Raw genomic sequence first — 27,126 nt, forward strand, 5'->3', positions numbered from 1 at the left:
AGTTGTTAAACCCATCAACATAACAAAAATCACTCACAACTAACTAAGGGTACTGTTGCTCAATGCTAGGAGTTTAAATAAAAAGAAACTGTACTCCTTGAAAGCACTCCTCACCCTGGAGAATGCAGACATATCTGCAGTCATGGAAGCATGATTTAGAACCATGGAAAGCACCCCAGCTATCAAAGGCTACAATGCTTTTCATACATTTCGATCCTCCTTAGCTCAGGATAAAACAAATTGAGGTGGTGTCTCAGTGTTCATAAGGACAAGTACACTGTAAGACTGGTCCAACAACATGACTTGCTTGAGCTGCTCCATGCCCAACTAATCATAGGTGTGACCCCCTATCTTATCCTTATTACCTACAGATCCCCTAACATGAGTCTGAAAAACCACACCTCCTACCTAAACCTACTGGAATCTCTTAACATTCAGCCTAACAGCACACTTATGGGTAACTTCAACTACTTCTCCATAAGCTGGGAGATTTACACAACCCAAAATTAATTTGCTCAGAGGTTTTTGGACTTCAATGCAAACACCCTGAAGCAATTAGTTAGCTCCACAACTAGAGGTACAAATATCCTAAACCTAGTACTCATGAACATGGGGAGACACTGCTCCCTCCCATGCATTAATTTCTCCCTGGTAAGATGTGACCACAAAATGATCTCCTTTAGTATTAAAAATAACCTAGAACCCCCATCAAACTCCAAACCTGTTAAGAACTTTGCTAAAGCCAATTACCTCAAACTAAGTGACAGCTTATTAAACTTCCAATCCCCTCCAAAACCAGATGACACTGAGGCCTACTCTGAGCTGTACATAAAAGCACTGTGCAGTCACATTCATAGCTGCATTGAGAAGGCAGTACCTGTCTGAGTCAAAACTATAATTATCGACAAAAATAAACCATCCTTGTGGACCCACAGCACAAATAGGCTATTCAAGAAAAGAAAAAAAATCCTCTCCAAAGCTAAGAAGTAACTGAAGCATAGAAAGTAATTGATGAAGAGTCAGCATCTTGAATTTTGGAATCTCCAAAAGGTGTTTAGAGTAGTCAGGTCCAGGATAGGATGCCATGAATTGTCTTTTCTGAGTACCAGGAAAAGTCTCAAGTAGAAACCTTGTCCCTTTTCCTCTTCTGGTACCAGCTGAATAGCCCCCATGCTTAAGAGAGAAAGTACTTGTTTTTGGGCCTCTGGCCACTGATTTGGGGGTAGGTCCCGCCACCCGCTTGATGTTGGCAATGTGAGGAAGTGAAATCTGTATCCGTGGGACACTACATTTAAAACCCATTTGTCCTGGGTAATGAGTTCCCAGTTCTTTGCATGAAGAGCAATCTTTCCCCCCAAAGGGGCAGTCAGTTGATAAGTGCTTGGAAATTTTAAAAGGAAGTCATTGAGACAGTTTACCATACGGGGGAGTCGTTACTCCCAGATTTGGAAGTGGAGGCCCCCCACTGCTTAGTCCTGTGTGTCTCCTGGGACTGAAACCTGGGGTTTTTGCTGTGTCTGGGTTTGGCTTGAGAAGACCTGGAAGGGGCTGGAAAGTACCAATTCTTAGAGGGCCAGTGCCTACTAAATCTAGGAGACTGAACTTGTAATGAATCTTTAACAGTTTGCATAGATTTAGCTTTATCTTCCATCTTTTTAAGAACTTCCTCGGCCTTGTTGCCAAACAGTCCTAATTTAAGGGAGCATCCAACAATTTAGCTTTAACATGATCAGGCAAAGATTGCTCCTTTAGCCAAGCATGTCTTCTGAGCACAGACCCAGTGACAGCAGCCCTGCAAGAGGCCTCTAATGAATCAAAACCACATTGCAAAGTAAGTTTTCCAACTTGTTCAGCAAAATGCATTAAATCCTGTAATTCTTTATTTTCCACACAGTCAGGAATCAACATAATTTTCTGTTTAAGCAATCCAATAACATGTTGTTGATACTTTAACATATGAAACTGGCAGTTTAAAGCCCTAATGGCCAAGGTTGCAGAAGTATAAACCTTCTTACCCCATCTATCCAGCGCCCTGGAGTCTCTATCAGAAGGGGTAGGATTTTTAGCAGTAGAAGCCTTAATGCCCTTGGGCCCCTGCAAAATAGTCTCTGGATCCTTAACAGGATTTTTAAAAAGGAACTTGTGTGACTCAGGGACTCTGTAGTATCTGTCAGGTTTTCTGGGAGCAGGAGGCAAGGAATCAGGGGCCAAACTAGATTCCGGAAAAGCATCATCAACAATGTCTAGCACAGGAGGAATAGCTAAAGGCCTATGCTGAGGTAGGAGTAAGAAATCCCTAAGCCTCTTTTTTGAATCAGAAAAATCCTGGCTTTCCCAGTGGAAATGCTCCCTTATAGTATGTAAGGTTTCCCCAAAAGAAAAATCCTCTGGAGGGGAAGCAGAGGGAATGGAGTCCTCTGCATCAGAATCCTCATAAGTAGATAAGGGTAAATCCAGATCATCAGAAGAATCAGAAAAAACAGAATCCTGGTCAGAAGATTCATAAACAACTTCAGTCCTAGGCCTCTTAGAAAGGGGGGGGGTTGGCTACCCCTGATTAAAGTTATTAGATCTTCAGCCATTCTTATCATTTGTTTTTTAGGCATAGAGGCCTGAGCATGTGGCCTGGGCATCAGTATTTTAGGCAAGGTTCGAGATTTAGGCCTAATTGAAGAAGGAGGCATTGGTTTAATATGCAAGTCCGTAGGCCTGAATACACCCTCAGAAGACGGTGCCTGAACAGCGGCTCCAAAGTATCCATCCAAGGTAGAGACATCCGCGGGTTCCATAGTTGAAGCATCTCGCGGCATACTGGACTCCGAATGGGTCTCAGTAGAGGCTTGTGAATCAGATGTAGTGGGTATCAGGGGCTGCAAAAGCACCTCACTGAGTACCAGTGAACTGGCGACTGGCTTAGGAGAAGCATCGTCTGCAGTTTTGGACCTCGGCGGCCTGTCTCTGTCTTTATCTTTGCATTTTTTCGGAATCCCGGTAGTCAGATGGCTAACCAACGACATTTCTGGATAATTAAACCGAGAACCAAAATATTTAGAGGCGAAAATATACTGACAATGGATAGTGCGCTGATTAAATAAAGCACAAAACCAACAGCAAGGTATGTTGTGGTCAGGACCTAGGCAAGGAATACAGAATGAATGAAAATCTTTATGAGGTATTTGCTTTCCACAAGTAATGCAATTATTAACTTTTACTGACGTCGGAAATGAGCAAGAAAAAGTTTCCCCAATGGGGTACTTAGCTTTAGTTGAAGACTTCAGTTCTGAAACTCAAAAACGAAAATTTCAGGAGTCAGCCGACCGGCACTTGCGAACTGCTTCTGCTTCGGGCACCACACGGCAAGAAAGACTGATGTAATGGCATCAGCTGCATGTTTTATACCCCTGACGACCTGACGTCATGGAAGAAGGGACAGCAACCGACACAGGACCCAAGACTTTGTTAATCAGGCCAACTGAGGGCTACCTGCAAGCAGATAACCCAAATGTAATGACTGCAACAGTGAAACACGAAGAACATCTGAACAGCCCAAGAAGGAACAACAGTCCTAGGATGCAGGAGGAACATGTGCATCCAGAAGAAGTGATTAGTGCAGAAAGGGGAGGAGCAAGGGAGTGAATGCAGTAAAGAGAATGATATCTACTGTTATGGTAAGATTTTACATAACTATACTATGTCCCTTCATATCAGTATTGCACTATTCTTTACTAAAGGGAGAGTACAAAAGCTCAAGATGAAACTTGGGAGAAGGAAGGCCCAGAAAGCCCTTAAGAAAAAGATGCAGGCTAGCTCTGGCAAAGCCAGCTTTTGCTCTGGAAACAACAGCTAAGTTGTAATACTTAGTAAAGGTTTGAACAGAGATCCAAGTAGCAGCCTCAGGGATGGAATTAGTATTCAATCCTTTGAAAAAAGCACCAGAGGAAGCTACAGTCCTGGTAGAATGAGCCTTTACAGAGGCAGAAAGGCTTTTCCCATGAAAGGAGTAACAAAAATAAATGGCCTTAGATATCCATGAAGGAATGATTTGCTTAGAAACAACTAAACCTAGAGATCTGGAATGAAAACAAACAAAAAGCTGCTGAAACTTGTAAATAGCCTTAGTCTTAGCCAAATAATATCCGAGTTGCCTATGCAAATCCAAGGTTTGAAGAACCTTCTCACTAGCAGACTGCAGAGAAGGAGAAATGGAAGGAAAAATTAATAGACTGATTAGGAGTCAATTAATTAACCACCTTGGGTATAAAAGAAGGATTAGTATGAAGGGACACCCTGTCCCTATGTAAAACTAAAAAAGGAGGAACAGCCATAAGAGCATGGAGTTCAGACACTCTCTTAGCTGAAGTAAGGGCCAACAGAACAGTCTTCCATATACAATGCTGTAAGGAAACTGAAGCTGCAGGCTCAAAAGGAGTCTGGGTCAAATTTTCAAGAAAAAAATTAAGGTCCCAGGAAGGAGGAATAGGCTTCTGGGAGGTCTGATATGAAGGCCGCTTTTAAGAACTTTCTTGACCTCAAACTAGAGACCAGAGGATTTAATGGCAGACAAGCAGAAATAGCTGAAAGATGAGCTTTAACTGAAAATTACGCCAACCCAGCATGGAGCAATTCACACAAATAAGAAATAACCAGAGGGATCTCCACAGAAATTGGATCCTGATTGTGATGACCCACCACTGCTAACCAATACATGATGTGGATATCCCAACTCTGGGCCAGTAATCAAGGAGCCTCAATCCTCACCACTGGCACCTGTGGAGGGACATTCACTGGGAGGATAACAGGTACACACATAGCATTTCCAAATGCAGTTCTCTGCATCAAGTGCAATTTTTTTCAGTTCTCTGCATCAAGTGCAATTTTCCTTAAGAGTACACAGAGACCACAGTCAGTCTGGGGCTGGTTTCTCCCTCTTTCTCCACTCCAGACCCCCAATTAAACTACCTACTGGCACAGCTATAGAGTTGAGATGTCAGCTGAGTGTCCAAGCCAAGGCCTCTGGCACCCTCTATGTCCAACCAGTGCTTTGTGTCCCTGCCCAAATAGCTGACACACACACTCTTTCAGATTTGATTTAGACACACACACACACACCTCGGAAAGGCTGGCACAGGTTTGCTAGCTATGCTCCCTTCTGCCCAGACTATGAGGTAGTTATGACTGCCACCAGACACTCCTGCCAACTATCTTAAGGCTCTTCCAAGGGTACCCAATATACTGAGTGAAATTAATATTAATACAAATGGTAGTCTGACGAAGAGCAAGGCCGTTAGGAGTGGCCCACACAGTGTCAGCAAATAAATATGCATGTACTCTCAAAACTTAAATATCTCTATAAAGATCAGCCACAAAGAAAGGCTTAAATATATTTAATAATTAATAAAATAAGAAAGTACTAAGTATATATTCATAGTGACATCAGAGTTCAAAACCACAGTAAATACTTAAAATAACATCGAAGGACAGGCTCAGACAAATAAAGAAAAATAATATCTCAACTAATCTTCACTATATTCCTGACTGTGTCTAAGAGAATTACTATACCCTAATAACTTACTAATAGAGCAAGACAGATAATGTGCTGGATGGTTCTTCTTCTTGTCATGTCCAAGACAGAATACAGAATGCCCTGTCTCTCCAACAGACTTCTCAAAATAATATCTGAAATATTATTGCTGGGATGGCTTGGAGAGTGACATCACTTCTTGTCATCTGACGACTTCTTCCCATGCAAAACCCCTATTGCTGGCAGCTGGCAGTATTTAGCACATATCCGTAAAAATACACACATAAGGGCTTTTGCTCAGATCCTTGGCAAGTGCTGGAAGTCATAAAACAATTGCATTCTTCTATGCTTTCAGAGTAATAATTAGTTCACCCCAAAGACAATACAGAAAGCTTCCTAGTACAGACTTTGCGTCTTTGGCTGCCTTGAAACTTGTGAGATACCACCTTTATGTCCTAGCCTATAAAGTGATACAAAGTGATTTAATTTCAGATATTTTTATAAAGTTTGCTGGACTGACATTAACCCTCCAGTTTCTGTTAAAACATATACATTTAAACACTAACAATAGTGCATGTATATTTCTGTTCACTCCATCAGGGAATACTGTTGATGCATTTCAAACACAAGCACTTTACAAATACCTTTTCAACACAAACATCTGTACAAAGCAGTATGATATACTCATATCCTCATATGATATCCTCATATGATATCCTCATAATCAGACTAGAAACCACAACTTCTCCCATATTACAGCCAATAGAAAGCCAAGTGACTTCCTTCTACTAAGCCTAAATATTAGAAGTATATCCAAGAAAGTCCATGAACTCCATGCCACCATAGACTTATACTCCCCAGATATAATCGTCCTGACAGAAACCTGGCTAAAACCTCACATAACCAGTGAGCAAATACTCCCTACAGGTTACGGCATACTAAGAGTAGACCAGCTAAACAAAAAAGGAGGTGGTGTAGCTGTAATATTTAAACAACATCTAAACATCCAGATCTTAAAATCATCAGCTCCACAAATAGGCAATGAAGAAATAATATATACCAACCTCAAAATTAACCGAAACAAAACCATCAACATAATTGGATGCTACTTCCCACCTGGCCAAAACATCCCTCCACTAGAAAACCTCCTCAGCTGGTCTACCCACCATCTCCCCCAAGAAACTGTCATCTTAGGTGATTTCAATATTGACTGGCAATCCTGTTCTGGCAACAATCCAACCCATCATGTACACCTTCATGGCTTCACCCAACTAGTCCAGTCACCAACAAGGATAAATAAAACTCCAGCAAGCAGTCTACCCTGGATTGGATACTAGTCAGTAAGAACCCCCAGTCATATATAACAGGCTGCTTATCAGATAGCCTCAGTGATCACTCCCCAACATTCCTACTCAAAAAATACCTGAACCAAGCTAAACCTGTCATCTATCGTCAAATACGTAAAAAAATAAACTTTAACCCACTCACATTCATCTCATCCCTCAAAGAATGTAACTGGCATGCTCTAAAGTACCTCAGTCTAGATGATGCAGTTGAATCTTTTAATACTACCTTCCTGAACATCCTTAATTACCATGCCCCATAAGATTTTCCAGAACCAAAGCACAACCCTCCCCATGGCTACAGAAAACCACTAAGTCAGAAATGAAAAACAGGGATAAAGCCTGGGAGCACTGGCACAAAACCAAAACCCCGCAGCTAGACAGAAATTCCTAGAACTACGCAATAGAGTCAAAAAGCTAATAAAACGGGACAAATTTCAATACTACCAGTCTGCCCTAGACTCCTCACAACACAGCCCCAAACAATTCTGGTCCTCCATAAACTCCATCCTCCACCCAGGTAAAGTCAGTACCCCTCCTCCTAACATCCCTCACTCCTCAGAAAATATTGCTACCTCATTCAACACACACTTCACTCAAACCATACTATCACTAGCTAAACAACACAACCCCCCTCCCCTCCAACCCACACCTTCAACTAGTAATCTCCCCACTGCCTTCTCTTTTTCTCCTGTACCTACCTCCAACATAAAAAACTCTTAACTAAACTTAAACCCACCAAATTAGCAGAAGACAACCTCCCAAGTGAATACCTACAAATCGCAGCTGATGCTCTGGCCTACACAGTATCCATCTTGATTAACCGATCTCTGTCAGAAAGTTACGTTCCCACATTGTGGAAAGTCTCACATATAATTCCCCTCCACAAAGGCGGACCCTCTGCAGAACTAACCAATTACCGCCCCATAGCTGTTCTCTCTCCACTCTCCAAAATACTAGAGAGATGCATACACTCTCAGGTCTCACACATCCTCCTATCTAACAACCTCCTTTCCAGTACTCAGCATGGTTTCCGACCAAACCATGGCACCACCACTGCCTTACTCTCCTTTACAAACACTATCCTTCAGCATAAAAACAATGGCTATCTCTCCTCTGCTACTTTCCTAGACCTATCTAAAGCATTTGACATGGTCCCACACAAACAACTTATCTCTGTCCTCAATAACCTATCCTTCTCACAATCAGTCACCAACTGGTTTCAGAGTTACCTGTCTGACCGCCAACAATCCGTTGTATGGCAGAATGACATATCTCCCCAACTACCTGTCTCCATAGGGGTTCCCCAAGGATCCATCCTTGGACCCCTACTTTTCTCTGTTTACACCAATAATCTAGCCTCTGCCACCAAACATGGCACACTCATCCAATACGCAGATGACTCTACCATCATCTGCTCAGCCCAGTCCCTACCCAAACTGCAAAAAGTCACACAGGAAGCCTTTTCCTCTGTTGAAACATGGTTATCCGATGCCCAATTAATACTCAACCCAAACAAAACTAAACTACTCATCTTCCAACCCACCAAACATACTCAAAACAACTCTCACTTTAACATCACAGCAAAAGACAACACCACTATATACCCAACTGAACACACCAAATTGCTAGGAGTGGAAATAGACAATAAACTAAAATTTGACATTCACATATCCATGACCATAAAAAAAGTCCACAAAAAACTAGGAGCATTATACAGAAATAAACAATTTCTCACCAAAGCAGCAAAGATTTCAATAGCAAATTCCCACCTTATCTCCACCCTACTTTATGCCTCTCCAGTGTATATACCAACTTAAGGCAATGTGATCTAAACAAGCTAGAGACCTGCTACAACAAAATCGCAAAATTCGCCACAGGGGCATCCTACCGTAGTCACCACTGTCTCTCACTTGCTGAACTGAGCTGGCTTGAACTCCCTCACCTCCTTCAGTGGTATCAACTCTCACTCGCCCACAAACTAGTAAACCATCCACTAAATGTCCCATCCCTCCAGAATCTACTCCAACCCTATCGCACCACCAGACCACTAAGATCCAGCAACAAAAATCACTTGCAGATCACTAAAGCCAATAACTCTGCTGGTGAAGCACTATTCTCTTGCGCCATAGCCAAATTATGGAACTCACTCCCACCCACAATTACCTCCGTACCATCATGCACCAACTTCAAAACTTTATTAAAAGTGCACCTAAAAACATGCTGGATATGCCTTTGCAACTCCCACTCTAATATCATCCACCCCATCCAACTACTACCTTTCTTTCACCTCCACTAACTACCTTGATGATAGCAAGCTCAGATGCTCATAAGCCTAGTACTTATTATACAGCAGGAACTTCTCATTGTTACATTTGTTAATGCCTGTTATGTACTTCACAGATAAAGATTCTAGTTGTCTACTGATGTACTATATTCTTCATCTGTAAATATGTTGTAAGTAATTTCTATGTTAAATTTTAATCACTATGTAATCCAATGTAACTACTGTCTGTTTATTTTACTGTGGAGCTTTTCTCCCTGGGCCTCTGCTGAAAATGGACCCATGTCCAGTCGGACACTCCCGGTCAACAAATTTAAATAAATAAATAAATAAATAAATATACACATGACATACAGTTCTAATATATTTGTAACACAAGCATCCTATATAAATCAGGCTGATATTCACAAATGACATAATTACTTATAAAATTCCAGCTAGCTGTGCTGGCAGTACCTCCTTTCATCACACTTCTCCCTCCCCCCTTCGAAGAGTCAAGCTAGTTTTTTAAGTGACCCTTGAGAGATGTTTGAGAGGGATGAGCCTATCTGGGAATACATTACCCCCATACCCCATCTTGAGATTCCAGCTGCCATTGCATTGCTGACCCCATTACAGTGTTGCCCTGTCATATCATATGCCTGCAGCCCTAGGCTCCACCATAGTAACTTTGAATTTTGCTGGCTAGCTCCCTGTAGCCATAGATCCCCTTCAGACTCCTCCTGCCTCCTACTACAAATACTTAGCACCAGGGCCTCCTTATCATGGTAAGATTTGATGGTGTTAACATGGCACAATTTGTCCCCCTGCCTCCTGCCTAATATTTCTACCATGTAGTTAACATCAGTGACCTTCCTTACCACTTTGAGGGGTCCCTCGCAAGCTGCCTGCAGCTTACTGTGTCTGACAGGAATGAAATCCATAACCTGCTGCCTCACAGCATACTCTCTGGCTCGAGCATTCCTGTCAGACCAGATCTTTTGCTGCTGTTGGGTTTCTGCCAAGTTCTCCTTGGCCAAGCCCATGAGTTCCCTGAGCCTTGTCCTGAGGTTTAGGACATATGCCCCAACTGACTCCTTGTGGGATTCACACTCACCCTCCCACTCATCGCAAATCAAATCTAGAGGTCCCCTCATCCTATGTCCATACACCAACTCAAAAGGTGAGAAACCTGGAGATTCCTGAGGCACCTCTCTGTAAGCAAACAACAGATGGGGCAAATATTTGTTACACTCTCTCATAAACTGGTCTGCAAATCCACGCAGCACGGTCTTTAGTGTACCTCTCCACAATACCATTAGTCTGGGGATGGTAGGAGGTGGTCTTTAGGTGATTCACCCCACCATGCTTCCACAAACAAGCCAGCAGGTCTGACATGAAATTAGCACCTCTGTCAGTCAGTATTTCTTTTGAGAAACCTACCCTACTGAAAATCTGTAACAAAGCATTTGCCACCTTCTCTGCCTGGATGGAGGACAGAGCCACTTCCTCAGAGTATCTAGTAGCATAATCTACTATTACTAGTATATACTTCTTCCTTGTGGAACTTGGGGTACTCAGAGGCCCCACAATATCCATAGCTACCCTCTGAAATGGCTCCTCTATTACAGACAAAGGCATCAAAGCAGCTTTTACCTTGTCTCCTGCCTTGTCTACTTTTTAGCACTGCTCACAGGTCCTGCAGTATTCTGTTACATCCCTAGAAATCCCAGGCCAATAAAAGTTCTGCATAATATGCCTCTTGGTATGCTTTATGCCATATGACCTGCAAAGGGAATGCCGTGGGCTATGACTAGAAGTGCCAGATGATAGGCTCTGGGTACTACCAACTGCTGTATTACCTCATCTTCTAGCTCTCCCTCAGGGGGCCACTCTATATACAGTAACCATTTGTTCCAGTATACAGATTCCCCTTTTCCTTGTGAATCAGGTGCCTCCCTACCTACCTCCCTCAAGTCTTGTAATGTAGGGTCTGACAGCTGAGTCTGTCTCAACTCTCTCTTTGTAACCCTTCCCAGCTCCCCTTCCACAGGAAATCTGGTATTCTCTGACAGTGATGCCTCACTTTCAGCCTGGGTACTACTACTCACATCTGCCCTTGCAGTCATTCTGTCCAAGGGAACGTTGATACCCACCAGCAGCTGTAGCTCACCTTCAGTCTCACTCCTACAGGGTAGCTTCCTCTCTGAAGTAACCACCTCACCAATCCTGGCTTTAAGTGTGCAGTCTGTCTGGGCCCCCCCCCCCCAACTCCAGGCTACCAGACCCACAAGCCTGTTTCCAAGCCTGACTATGTGCAATTGCATGCACACAAGGTACTGCATTATAACATCTGCAGGGATATCCCCAAACACACCTACTTGCTTGCTTCCTTTTCCACCCTCCCAGTCAAGGTGAACCCTAGTCAAAGGTATTTGGAATGAGGTCCCTCCTAAAGCTCTCACTGAAGTAGACTGCCTAAGCAAGTAGTGCTCCTCTTTAACCATTGCAGGCTTCACAATGGTTAGGTCAGAGGCTGTGTCTCGCTTAACAGTGGCCTGTTTCCATCTACTAAGATAGGATATAACCGCTTGTGGTAGTTTGGTACCCTTGTTGTCTCCAGACAACTTATTACTGGCATTCTGTTATTCCCACTTGCTGGCTCCCATACTTTTTGTTCTCCACCTTGCCTCCCTGGACATCTATATGCTACATGGCCCCACTGGTTATATTTAAAACATTTAACCCTTGATCCTGGTCATGTATGTGAACTTGTGGCTTCCCTGTTACTAGCAGACTCTGTTGAGGTGGTTTAGGCTGCCTACCATGGGTTCTCTTATATCCATGTGCAGCACTGGGTATCCATTTCCTGTACAGTGATGCCCTGCTTGCTAGGTATAGATTTCCTTTTTTCCCCAACTAATCGGCGGTTTTGCATTCCCTATCTGCCAACCAGATTCTCATGTCCACAGGCAAAGTTCTAAGGGCTTGTTCCTTCACCAAAAGGTCTGCCAGCCCTTCAAAAGTGGTGACCTGACACCCACTCACTCACCTATGAATATAAGTGCTTAACTCAGCAACATAATCACACACACACTCTTATCTGCCTTATGTCTATGTTCATGAAGCTTTTTTCTATAAGCTTCAGGTGTTACCTTAAAACACTCAAACATTTCTTTACTTGGTTATAGTCTAAACAATCAATATCAGACAATTTAGAAACAGCAGTTACAACTTTATCATGGAGTAAGGGGGTCAGGAACAGTAACCAGAGGCCTTGGTCAACATTATACATATGAATAAAACTATCAAAATAGTCACCCTCTATAAATTGTGGAAGAAATTTACTGAACTTTATTGTTTCTGGGGTTCAGTTATTCTCTTCCCCATTACTTCCACGACCCTGGCGAAGAGTGAGCATCTCCCACTCATGTTGCCTCCACCTCTCATTTTCTTCAGTCTCCAAATGCCACACTCTCTCTGCTGATTCTAATTTCATTTGTTTCTCCTGATGCAGTCTCTCTTCTGATTCTAATTCTGAACGTTTGGCCTCCAGTTCAAGTCTCTCTAACTCCAGATGGATTTTTAAGTCCTCTGGGGAAAAGTTGAACTGTTCTCTTTCTGAGAGCTGTACATCCTCAAGGCTAGTCTAGTTGTCCTCCTGTTTGCTGGTTTGTGATGCAGCTGTGGTTAAGGCTGCAATAATTTCCCCTTTAGTCAGGTTGGCATGCCCCAGTGCTTTGACTTGGCACATCTTAGCCAACTGGTTCCTTGTTAGGTTGCCATAATCCTCCACTGACATCCTTGCCTGCTCTCCCTGACTAACTAAGCTAACAAAAAAAATAAATAAATAAAAACTACTGTGATATAAAACTGAATGTCTACCATGTGGCTGCTTGACAGTATAAACACCTTCTTTAGTGACCACGGTTTACAGGCTACAGAAGTTCAGTATCCACACCACTGTTCACCGATATATGATGTGGTGATCCCACCACTGGCAGCCAATATGTGATGACCCACCACTGCCAAACAACATGTAACATGGATATCGCACCTCTAGGCCAATAATCAAGGAGCCTTAATCCTCACCATTGACACCAGTGGGGGAAGTTCACTTGGAAGATAACAGGTACACACAGTATTTCCAGATGCAGCTCTTTGCATTAAGTGCAATTTCCCTTAAGAGCACACAGAGACTACAGTCAGTCCAGGGCTGGTTTCTCCTCTTTCTCCAGACCCCCAAAAGGACTACCCATTGGCACGGCTATAGAGTTGAGATCTCAGCTAAATGTTTAAGCTAAGGCCTCCAGCACCCTCTCTGTCCAACCTGTGCTTTGTGTCCCTGCCAAAGTAGCTGACACACACATACTTTCAGATTTGATTTACACACACACACACACACACACACACACACACACACACACACACACGTGTGAGAAAAGCTGGCACAGGTTTACTAGCTATGTGTTTGCCCAGACTATAAGGTAGTTATGACTGCTATCAGACACTCCTGCCAGCTATATTAAGGGTCTTCCAAGGGTACCCAATATACTGAGTGAAATTAATATTAATAAATGGTAGTTTGACCAACAGCAAGGCCGTTAGGAGTGGCCCACACAGTGTCGCCAAATAAATATACAAGTACTCACAAAACATAAATATCTCCACAAAGATCAGTCACAGTGAAAGGTTTAAATATATCTAATAATAAATAATAAAAGAACAAGAAAATACTAAGTATATACTCACAGCGAAATTAGAGCTCAAAACCACAGTAAATACTTAAAATAACATTGAAGGACAGGTTTGGACAAATAAAGAAAAATAATATCTAAGAATGACATCACTTCTTGTCATCTGATGATTTCTTCCCATGCAAAATTCCTATTGCTGGCAGCTGGCAGTATTTAGCACCTATCCGCAAAAATACACACACAAGGGCTTTTGCTCAGATCCTTGGCAAATGTTGGAAGTCATAAAACAATTGCATTCTTCCATGCTTTCAGTGTAGTAATTAGTTCACCCCAAAGACAATACAGAAAGCTTCCTAGGACAGACTTTGTGTCTCTGGCTGCTTTGAAAATTGTGAGATAGCATCTTTAAGGTCTAGCCTATAATGTGATTTAATTTCAGATATTTTTCTAAAGTTTGCTGGACCGAGGTTAACCCTCCAGTTTCTGTTAAAACATATACATTTAAACAGTTACAATAATGCATGTACATTTCAGTAGTCTCTCCAGCAGGGAACACTGTTGATTTATTTCAAACACAAGCACTTTACAAACACCTAACTCAAGCATCTGTTCAAAGCAGTTTGATATAGACAAAACATACAGTTCTAATACATTTGTAACACAAGCATCCTATATAAACCAGGTTGATATTCACAAATGACATATAATTATTTACAAAATTCCATCTAGCAGTGCTGGCACCACCTCCTTTTGTCACAGTGATTATGAGCAAGGCACCAAACAGAAAATGTCTTCCATTTGGACATACAGGATTTCCTGGTAGTAGGTTTCCTGGCCTCGTGCAGAACCCTAAGCATGCCCTCAGGGAAAAAAAAGGTCCATAAGAATGATCAAAACCCTATCCCTCACAATGTCAGTTAGAGTAAACAAGTGAGGATGGATGAGAGACCCCTTGTTTAACCTGAGGTGATTGCCCTTGGCTAATGCAAAAGAAGAAGGAACCAATGCTTTCTGGGCCAAAAGTGAATTATCAACAAGATTTTAGTAGAATCTTGCTCTATCTAAAACAGGACCCATGGAATAACAGGAAGGGGAGGGGGGCATAGAGAGACATCCTCTTCTAAGAAAAAGATAGGGTGTCCACCTTCCAGACCAGATAACTTGATATACTGTTGCAAAAAAGAGGAAGTTGTCTTTTCAAAGGGGAGACAAAATGATCTACCTGAGGAGTACCCCACTGAGGGACAATGTCCAGACAAACATCTCTGTGAAGCATCCATTCATGAGCCTGTGTTATGGACCCACTCAGAGAGTATGCTACTATGTTCTGCTCTGAAGGAATATATACAGCCTGAAGAGTCACTTGATATTGGACAGCTAGATCTCAAACTTGAACAGCTAGCCTGCCAAGAAGGTAGGAACATGTCCACCCTTGCTTGCTGATGTATGACATCAATGTGATATTGTCTGCAAAAATGTTGAGAGGCCCTGGAAGAAAAAAGAAAATGAAAGGCCTGAATGGCGAAAAGGAGATGTCTCATCTCCATGATATTGATGTGGTCTGACCACTGATAAGGGGATCAGAGACCCTGGATGTTGAGGAGACTGAAAGAGGCACCCCATCCCATGTCTGAGGCATCTGAAAAAAGTCTCTAAGAGGAGACTGGGGTCTGAAAAGGAAATCCCAAGTTAAGAGGCAGCTGATGAAGCCACCACTGAAGCTTGAGCTTGAGGCATGGAAGAACAGGGACTAGAAAATCTAGAGAATGACAGTATTGAAACCATACTGACTTTAGGAACCACTATAGCTTTCTCATATGGAGCCTGGCAAGAGGCAACATAGGAATGGTGGAAGCCATAAATCCCAGAGCCCTTAAAAATTATCTGGCTATAACAGAAACCTGAGGAGGAAGGGACTAAAAAATGCAATTAGAGAAAGATCATTAGGAGGAGGCAGGGAAGCCAGCATAGGGATGGTCTGGAGCCTGCAACTGGGAAGCACATGATCCTGAGAGGGAATCAGGACTGATTTCTGGAAGTTTATTGTAAACCCAAGGCTTTACAAGAGACAAACAGTATGGGGAGGTGTTGAAGCAAGGTCGAGGAGAGGAACGCTGAATGAGCAGATCGTCCAGATAAGGAAAGACTTGAACCCCTTTCGTCTTATAAAAGGTAATCACAGGAGCAAGGCATTTGATGAAAACCCCTGGGGAAGTAGAAAGGGCAAAACTGAAAATGCAAGGAAGAAATAAAGAAATGCAAAAACTTCCTGAAAGGGCGATGAATAGGGACGTAAAGATAAGCATCCTTGAGATCCAGGGACACTAAGAAAGCATGGGGAAGAAGAGGAGGAGCAGGATCTGAAGTGATGACATACAAAAGAAAAGGATCTTCAAACGGGTCTTGAGCTTGGAAAGGTCCAGAATGGGTGTCCAGGTGTTTTTCTTCCTTTCTGGAAACCAGAAACTTTCTGGAATAAAATCCCTTCCCCGCCTGGGATGAGGCACAACTTGAATGGGTCCTTGAGACAGAAGGCCCTGAAGTAGTTCTGGGAAGAATGGAAACTGTTCCTGAGGAAGTTGTGGGATGCCCAGAAAAAGAGGAAGGGGTTTTCACATCATGAAGTATCCCTGATGGATGATGGACAGAACCCGAGAGTCTTGAGTGATCCTTAACCAATTGGGAAGGGAGAGGGAAAAACATAGACATAAAGGAACCTGACTTAGGAAAGGGGGAATCAAACAATCAGATAGAATTGGGCTTGTCTTGAAAAGGAGGATTTTGAGAAGTGGGAGTCTGAGTAGACATAGCAGGAAGAACCCAACTAGAACCCTTTTTACCTCTGGGAGGAGAGTGAGGCTGTCTTCGAACAAAAGCAAATTTAGAGGGATAATTCCTCTAGAACTTAGAAATAGGAGAAACAAAAATATTCTTCAGTTCCTGTATGGCCTTCCACTTATCCGGCATGTGAGACTGACAATTCAAAATTCTGAAAATAAAAATTGCAGAAGGATACAATAACTCTCTAACTTCAACATCTCCCAATTCAACTCTATCCTTGCCAGTACTGACTGGTCCATTCTTAGACAAATCCCTCTCAATAACGCAGTCAGTTTGTTCAACAGAATCTTCCTGAGTACCTTAAACTCCCTTGTTCCCTCAAGAAAGATTAGGATAAAATCAAATTATGCTCCTTGGCTTTCCAAGGAAACTAGGTTTCTTATGCATAGAACAGATAGCACTTGGAAAGCATGGATATAAACAAAAGAACTTCCCATTCTTCACACATATAGACATCTAAGGAATCTTACAAAGAAACAAACAAAGACAAAAAGTCCTACTATAACTCTGTTCAGCTAAACTGCAACTCCAACCCTCAGAGATTCTGGTCTACTCTTAACAAGATTCTCTCTCTTGGCTGTCCCTCAAACCCCTGCCCATATCCCAATACATCCACCCAAGAAACTGCTACCCTCCTCAACAAACAATTTACTGACACCATCTAAACACTCTTACCTTCCAACTGCAGCACAACCTCTCTGCCAACCCTTTCCAATCCTCCAAACACAAATCTTTTCTCCTTCCACCTTGTCCCTACTTCCTATATTAAATCTCTATTTCTTAAGCTCAAACCTTGTTTTCCCTCCACTGACAGTCTACCTCCTACCTCCCTCAAACTTGCTGCTGAATCCATTGCCTATCCTGTATTTATTCTAATCGATAGATCTATTCAAGAGTCTACTGTTCCTACCCTTTGGAAATCCTTCTTCACTATTCCCCTACATGAAGGAGGCAATTCTACAGATCCATCAAACTACTGACCCATCACCATTCTATCCCCCCTCTCTAAGATTCTTGAAAAATGCATTAACTCACAGCTTCTTAACTACCTCCTCCAGCATAACCTTCTCACTTTCACTCAGCACAGCTTCCGTCCTAACCACAGCACAACTACTGCCCCCCTGTCTTTCACACATATTATTGCCGAGGCCATAGACAACAATAAACTCATATCTTGCCTCTTCCTAGACCTTTCCAAAGCCTTCGATACAGTCTCCCACCCTCTACTACTTTCCAAACTCACTAATCGCAACCTATCTTCCTCTTCCCTTTCCTGGTTCTCTAGTTACCTATCCTGCAGACAACAATCTTTTAAATGGCTCTCATCCTTCTCTTCTTTCATTCCTATTCCAACTGGAGTTCCACAAGGTTCTATCTTAGGTCCCCTTCTGTTCAATATTTTCACCAATGATCTCTACACATCATGTAAACAGTCCTCCCTCATCCAATACGCCGATGACTCATCCCTCATCTCCATTTCTAACAATATCTGTGAACTCCATACCCTAACCCAACAAGCCTTTCCATCCACTGAACAGTGGCTATCTGATAATCTACTGATCCTTAAGCCTAAGAAGACAAAACTCCTGCTCTTCCTCCCCGCTCTCTTTCTGACCATAAATCCACCTTCACTATTACATCCTTTGACAATACAATAATCCAACTTGAAACCCACACAAAACGCCTGGGAGCCATCATCGATGATGAACTCAAATTTAACCTGCATATTCTCCAATGTATAAACAAAGACACATAAAAACTTGCTTTACTGTATCGCAGCAAAACATTTCTAACCCCTAATGCCAGACTCTCCCTTGCTCAAATACTCCTCCTCCCCTACCTACTATATGCGTCTCCATTTCCTACTAATATCCATGGCACAACCTTGGAAAAACTCCAACAAACTTAGCAAAAGATAACTAGATTTATCACAAACTCTCCTTACAATGCTCATCATTGCCTTGCCCTAAACTCTTTCCAATGGCTTGAACTTCCTCAACAACTATTGCTATCTCAGTTTCAAATGTTACACTTCATTCTGTACAAACCTCTATTATGTCCACCTCTCTCTTCATTTGTCTCTATCTATTCCCCAAACTGGACCCTTCGCACCTCCAACCAGCAATTCCTAGACATCTACCAACCCAAGAAAACAGTAGGCAAACTTCTATACAAATACTCTGTTGCTCATGCTTGGAATAAACTTCCCTTAGACATACGTATCATCACCCACCCATCTCACTTTAAAAAATGAACTCAAACTTCTACTTAAGTCCAAAAACTGCCCTTATCAAGACCCAACCTAGCCACCCTGTACCCCTTACACACTTTTAAATAATTCCTTCCCTCTCAACCATTTCTGTTCTAAGCAGATACTTCCTGAACTCAATCATCTATGCAGATGGCACAGTTCTTATGTAAATATATTATCATTTTTGTTCTCTCTCTCTCTCTATAAACTTTATGTACATTACCTTTGTGCATGTACTGGAAGCCCCGGTGGTGCAGCTGTAGCGTTGTCACCTCACAGCAAGAGGTTCTCCCATTCGATTCTCGGCTGCAGCGCCTTCTGTGTGGAGTCTGCACGTCCTCCCCATGGTCGAGTGGCGTTCGAAAGACATGTGTGAATGGGCATGCCTTCGTTGAAGGTTGGGCGTCGAGCTGGCACCTCGGCACCGTAAAAATCTACTGCCAATCATTAGCAGATCGAAGTTCTGCTGTGGCAACCCCTAACTAGGAAAAGCCGAAAGAAGAAGAACAAACTTTGTGCATGTACTCTGCTTTGTTTCTTTAATTTGCTGTTTGATATGCTTTGTTCTGTAATTCTTTTTGTCTTAAATATGGTCAATTATTGTAATTTACTTTACTGCCAGTCATTAGCGGACTGAAGTTCCGCTGTGGCGACCCCTAACTGGGAAAAGCCAAAAGAAGAAGAACAACCTTTGTGCATGTACTCTGCTTTGTTTCTTTAATTTGCTGTTTAATGTGCTTTGTTCTGTAATTCTTTTTGTCTTAAATATTGTCAATTATCGTAATTGACTTTATTGTCTGTATAATGGAGCTTTTCTCCTCGGGTCTTCACTGAAAATGGGCCACAAGCCCAGCTAGACCAACCTAGTTAATAAATGTCAGTAAATAAATAAATAAATAAATACAATAGTTTCCCAGGGAGCTTGTCAGTTCGTCAAAGGGGATTTCAGAGACCCAGAGAAACTGAAGCCAGTTTGTTGAAATCACCTTGGACAAAAGTGGAGATTGTCTTTTTTTTCCACTGTTGTGTGACCTTGGAGTTGGTATAAATAATTCTGGGAGGTGAGGGGATGCCCCCCCACATGGTAGTATAGGGGGTCTTACCTCCCTTAAAAAATAATTGTTTCAATGTTCGCTAAAGGCAGTTTTGGAAAAATGGTTTTGGTTTATTTACATTCATTGAAATCACCTTTGATGGATCAGTATAAATCCATTTTCCCGTATCCATCAGTGATCATCCTTATCAGCAATAGGATTATCTAAAAGTATAACAGCTAGGTCAGGTTTGGGAAGTGTGTATAAAAACTTAAAGTGACTGAGGAACTTTATATATTCTCTTTTTAGAGGCAGCAAGCTAGTTATCAGGAAAATTACAGGCAGAGAGACACATTCTCCAAAGTTGACAGAAATGGAGGAATTGATGAAGGTACAGGAAATTCACTCTGTAAAAACTCATAAAATGTTCTGAGGAACTGAGAAAACTTAGTGTACTCCCACTGAAAACACTGTCACATTCTGGAAAAAGTCTGAAAGAGACAGCAACTCCGAAGGGAAAATAAGAAACTGAGCTCTCGTCTAATTCTGAATCAGAAAACTGAAGAGAAAACTGCATCTCTTCCTTCATCTACTTTCCCAGATTCAGAATCTTGAACCTTTTCAGGAAAGATTGTATTCTTCCTTCTTTTACCAGAAAGTAATTATTAAGAAGGATCAACATCCTGAATAAAACCTTGAACCAGACCCAGTAAACCACTCCTGCCTGAGGAAATTTGAGGAGGAATAGATACATGTTTAGTTTTATGTTTCTTTTTGACAGACAAATGGGGCCAACAGTGTTATAAATAGCAGCAACAGCAGCAGCTTCCTGTGATAAAACAGTGAAGCCTTCACAGTTCCCTCTCCCAAGACCAACAGGAATGGCTCTCTCTTGCCCACTGAGGACACCCCAACAGCTGCAGAGAATGTGGCTAACTCCCGGTCCATAGTGGCTGTAGGCATTACACCACACGGATTGAGGGTAAAAGATGAGTGGCCTGAGGTACAACAAATTACCATGGCAGTGTCACCCACCTGCAGCTGAGGAAAATTGTTAGCTTGCTGTTGTGGCAAAGGCTGTTTTAGTAACTTTTTCTTTTTTTGGCAGAAAGAAGAACCTACCATGGGTCCAACAATTTGTTACATGGTCAAGCCAAAAGGTGTGCCTCTTTCCCAGGGAAAACAAGCAGCAAAAGCCAATAAAAATTTAAAAGTCTTTAAAAGTCACTTTTTACACACAAAAACGTAGTAAAAAGCACTTTAAAACACATTGCCAGTCACAAAAAGTAAAATAAATACAATTTCTCCACAGAAAAATGTTTTTAAATACTTTAAAAAACTTTTAAACTGATAGGAAAAGAGAGTATGCTCATTTAAAAGTAAAATACAGTCTCATTACAGTCCATTAAAACACAAACTTCTAGCTTTAAAATAACTTTCCTGAAGAAAGTATCAATAATAAACAAAAATAATGCCATGGAAGTTTTTTTTCTTCCCCAAAAGGGAACTTAACTTCCCAGCAAAGGAACAGCACAAGCTGACTGTTGTGCTTTAAAAGCCTTAGAGGAGCATACTCTTCAGTGGCAGTAAAGCTCTGAAGGGCTTGGCACCAAGCTTGTCGTTTAGTCAGCTCCTCTCAAGCTGCCTGACAGTTTGGGCACACAGAAGCTAGCAAGCTGTTATATCCTAGACAAGATACAAACCCACAGAGCTAAGGCTATTGCAGCAGTGATCAATATAATGAACATCCAAAGATCTGCTGTACTGGAGAAATTGAAAGGAACAGATACATTAATTTTATAAGAGCACATATAAGCAAATGGACTGGTATTCCACATCAGGATTTGTTAATTGAAAGGCCGCATCATGTCTATGCTTTAAACTTGCCATGAGAAAAAAGTGAAGACAAATAGTAGTAAAGATACAGTAAAATCAACAAAAAGAGCTGCTCCTGACAAAATTGTAGCAGAAAGGTAATGTATTATCATTTGGGGACACCAGAATGTTCACTAAAAATTATTATTCCCTGTACTGTACATCACTTAGAAGGCAAGCAAGTTTATCTCTACAGAGGATGTCAAAAGGGAGGTATGATTGAAGTTGCTATATCCACTTGTCTTCAGAATATTTTTCAGAAGGAACAGATATTTTTGGATGCAGAACAGGTGAAGTAGAAAATAAATTTTACCAGATCCAGCAAGCAGAAGGGCATTCTGCTTCTCATTTCTATTATAATGTTCTGTGTGGCACATCTTATGAGTAAAGGCATTACATCTAGATCTAAGGATGTTATAATTCCATTATACTCGGCCCTCATCAGACCAATAATTGAGTACAATGCTCCCTTAGGAATGTACCTCACCAGACACCTGCAACAACGGAGAGACTACAGATGTTTCTCACCAAGAAATTACAGGATACGCGAAATAAGTTTTACATGGAAAGACTGAAATCCTTGTCACTGTATTCTATCTCCTACAGGTTGCTAAGGGGTGACCTGTGCCTGGCTTACAGGGCAGTCTCTGACCTGGCCCTGATGGAAATAATGCACATTTATACATCAAACTGCATGATCTGAACCTACCTTCTGATATGAACAGGTCATACTGGAGAGATAGATACATCTCCCAGAGACTGCCACTTCTCTGGAACAACCTTACAATTCATGTAACAGATCCCCTCCCTGACCCTTTTCAAATGCCACCTAGATCAATGGATGGGTAACCACAAATTTACTCCTGGGGAAACACCCATGTCCCTCCTGGACAGAGGAAGTTATTATTAACTACCGTAGACAGTTATATCTGTGACCTTCACTCACCTAACCACTGACAGTTGGGGCAACTCAGGATAAATATGGCTAGGCTTGTAAGGGCTTTAGGGCCATTAGCCTAGTAACCTTTTATGAACCTAAAATGGCACAGCCCATAGACAGTAATTCCCAATAAAACAGTTTGCAGTATTCGAAAGAAAAACTGTTCAGCAACAAAAAAGCTGATAAGCTGACTAGAAAAACTAGGGGTACCCTGGATTTGAACCATAGACTGACATTGGGTTAAAATGAAGATGATGATGATGATGGCCAGGAAGACTGTGAAAGAGAGAAAGAAATAGATAAACTCTAAAGTGTCATTTCCATAGGATGCATTTTGGACATGAGAAATGTGCTTCTGCAACAAGTGAGAAAAATAGATGAAGATAGTGAGCTATTAAATTGATGTGAGGACTTCTAAGTACAAGTCCCATTTTGCCATTAATGTTTAGAAGGAAAATGAAGTTGCAACTGTAAGTAAAAACATATTTTTTATCTGTAATATAGCTATAAAAAGAATTTATGTTCTTACCATAATGTTCCATCTGTGTTGTCCATCTTCATTCATTCATTACTGATGGAAGGAACCAAGTTGGCCTTGTAACAAGCTCGTGCCACCCAAAAAACTCTCGAGCTAAATTTTTACCCACAATCTCCTTCTCCCTGTTACCTCAGATCGAGTTTGCTCAGTATAAGTCAAGCAGAGGCTGTCTCTGAGCACAAACCCTAAAGCAGGAGTAGTGGGACGAATGAATGAAGATGAACAACACAGATGGAATGTCATGGAAAGAACATAACTTCTTTATCTGATGTTGTTAATCTTCATTCATTACAAAACCACGGTCAGCTTCCCTCACTGTCACCAAAAACAAACACAAAAGATGTAGAAGCCAGGAAGAATAAGGATCAGTCGTATCCAATTTACTGTCTGTATGAACGCTTTATTAAAACTTGCGTTTTCGTCTAATAAAAGACTTCCTCAGATAAAACAATCACTACCATCTTATCTTCTTATATAGTAAGTAAAAATTACCAAAACCAATCATGTCTCATCTTCCTTTTACAAATTAACGAATCAAAATTAGTTAGGGTAAAACCTCTTTAAATATATTTATCCATAAAAACATAAGTCTTGTTAAAAAACGTTTTTCCATAAAACTTTTAAAAAACTAAATATTTCCCTTTAATTCATTCCTTACTGATGGGACAGAGTCCATAGCTACCTTTAGTCCTGGGAGGCCCTTATGGAAAGATGTTCCTGAGCATCACAAAATCAAAAGACGCTCTTTCCCTGGAGGCCAAATCCAATTTAAAATGAGTGATAAAGGTATGAGGGGTAGCCCAAGTTGCAGCTGCACAAATATCATTCAATGAAGCCTTTGCATGAAAAGCAACAGAAGTTGCTACTGACCTGGTAGAATGTGCTCTGACGTTGCTTGGTAGAGAAATTTTATTTTGTTGGTAAATCAAGGAGATACAGTTTCTCAGCTATTTGGCCAAGGTTACTTTTGAGACAGGGTTTCCCAATTTCGGGCCTGAACAGGACACGAATAGCTGGTTTGATTTACGTACTGACTTTGTTCTGTCCAGGTAAAAACATAAATGTCTATGAACATCTAGCAAATGAAGACAGTACTCTCCTTTGTTTGAATAGTTGGGGAAAAAGACTGGAAGGTCAATCTCTTGGTTAATTGTCAAGTCTGAGATAACCTTGGGCAGAAAAGAAGGATTGGTCCAGGGTGATACTCTCTCTTTATGAAATACCATGTAAGGGTGTTTAATACACAAAGCCTGAAGCTCTGAAATGCTTCTGGCTGATGTGACAGCTATCAAAAATAAAGATTTCCAGGACAGGAACTTAAGGTCACAAGTGGAAGCAGGTTCAAAGGGTGAACATGTCAGGGATTGTAGTACTAGTGTTAAATTCCAAGGTTCAATGGGTTCCCTGAAGGGTGGTCTAATATGCAAGACACCTTTTAAGAAAGTTTTGCAGAGACAATGGAAGATTAGCGATGAGTCTCAAAACCTATTATGGAAGTTTGAGATAGCAGCTAAGTGTACTCGAATGGTTGAGGCTGCTGCTCCTGAATGGAGAAGACTTGATAAATAATCCAAAAATCACACTAACCAGGGCTGAAGAAGGGTCTGCTTGTTTTTGTCGGGACCAAAAAAGGAACCTCTTCCACTTGCTGAGATAAATTTTCCTGGTGGATGGTATATGTGAAACCAGAAGGATATCACGCACTGGGGAGGTAAGGTTATTCTGCCTGGTGATTACCGGAAGTGGAGAAACCAAACTGTCAGCTTGAAACTGGGAATGTTCTGGTGAGTCAACCCTTGCGGCTGCGAGATCAATTCTGGAGTTGGAGCCAGAATCCATAGTTGGTATAGTAGGTGAGGCCAAAGGAAAGGGAACCAAATTTGTTGAGGCCAGTAAGGAGTAATGAGGATTACTCTGCTTCTCAGATGAAGGGCTTTCTTTAGAAATTGGGGAATCAGGAGGAAGGGAGGGAAAGCATAACTCCCCCTGCAGGGAAATTAGGGTGAAATAGCTGCTGAATTTGTGGTTTTCTGGAGATGCAAATAGGATTGAGGGACCACTCATGCATCTGCTCAGCTTGTCCACAATCACACTGGAGCTCCCAGGAATATGCGTTGCAACTAGAAAGCGGTTGGAAACTATCATCCACTGACAAATTCTCGTGGCTTCTCGACACAAAGGGTAGGACTTGGTTCCCCCTTGTTTGTTGATGTACTAGACTACTGACATGTTGTCTGATTGAATAGCAATTGTCCCTGATGGAAGGATGGATTGAAATGTTTGCAACACTAGAAGCACCGCCCTCAGTTCTAGGACACTGACATGCAGGTGGGCCTCTATGTCTGACCAAGTGCCTTGGACCATCTTCCCCTGGAAAGCCCCCCCCCCCACCATATCAGGGAAGCGTCCATAGTCACTGTGGCCTTGGGCTGTTTCCGGTAAAACGGGCGACTCCATTGTTGGTTGTCTGGCTTCATCCACCACATTAAATCCTGCCTGCATTGCTGCATTATCCTTATTTGAAAAGACAAGTGATGTTGTAAGGGATACCATTGAGTTAGAAGGAGCCATTGGAAAATTCACATGTGTAGTCTTGCCAAGGGCATTATGGTAATTGACACTGCCATGGAACCCAGGAGATGAAGCACTGTTCAAGCTGGGACCAGATTTTGACAGAGTATCACCCCTATTTGGGATCTTATCCTGTGTAGTCTGTCATATGGAAGAGACACTAGGCAAACATTTGTGTTGAAGATCATCCCGATAAATTCTAAGGATTGAGATGGGATCAGGTTGCACTTTCCCCATTTTATTGAGATTCCCAGAGATTCTGCTAGTCTGAAAATGTAGTTTAGTACTATCTCCAGTAGACACTTGGTGGGGGCAGTGAGGAGCCAATCGTCTAGATACGGAAACACCCAGAATCCTTGAAGTCTCAAGTGAGCTGTTACCACTGCTATGCACTTGGTGAACACTCTGGGTGCTGTAGAAAGTCAGAAGGGCAGCACGTGGAATTGAAAGTGATTGGCCCCTAGCCAGGAGAGAAGCAATCTTCTGGAGTGCTTGTCCATGTTTATGTGGTAATACACATCCTGAAGATCTATTGAGCACATCCAATCATCCCTCTCCAAGAAAGGGAGGATAGACTGAACCATGACCATCCAGAATTTTTCTTGTTTGACAAATTTGTTTAGGATACTGAGATCCAGAATTGTTCTCCATTCCCCTGTTTTCTTTGGCACTAAAAAGAATCTTGAGTAGAATCCAGATTCTATCTGGTCTGGTGGGACTGTTTGTATGACTCTTTTTTGAAGTGGCTTTTGAATTTCTAGTGCTGCAGTTTTTTGACTGGACGAATCATCAGGAATTTGACTTGGTGACCTTGGGTAAAGAATGAAAAGGACATGGTATCCTCTGATTATGATCCATTGCACCCATAGATGCATTGTTATTGTTAGCCAGGCAGAAAGGTGCAAGGAAAAATGTCCCCTGACTGCTTCCAGAGGAAAGCAATTGAGCAGCTCCTCAGGAGTGCTGATAGGGTTGTCCAGAGAAGGAATCACTGGAGCCCTGGTTACGTGGACCCCCTCCGCAAATGTATGGGCACCTTCTGGATGAGTTACCCCCTCTGTCTCGGGGAGTATGCACACCACGTCTGTCATGGAAAGGACCCTGTGGTTTTTTTGTGCCACATCTTTCCACATCTCTGGTTCCTACAGTATGTATGCTGAGGAGTGGAAAAACATATGCCCACAGCAGACATGGTCTTACTATCCTTCTGACACCTGGCCAATGTGTCTTTCACTTTTGGGTCAAAAAGGGA

The sequence above is a fragment of the Protopterus annectens genome, chromosome 4.part0, assembly GCF_019279795.1.
Source record: "Protopterus annectens isolate FY-2018-M chromosome 4.part0, PAN1.0, whole genome shotgun sequence".
Taxonomy (NCBI): domain Eukaryota; kingdom Metazoa; phylum Chordata; order Ceratodontiformes; family Protopteridae; genus Protopterus; species Protopterus annectens.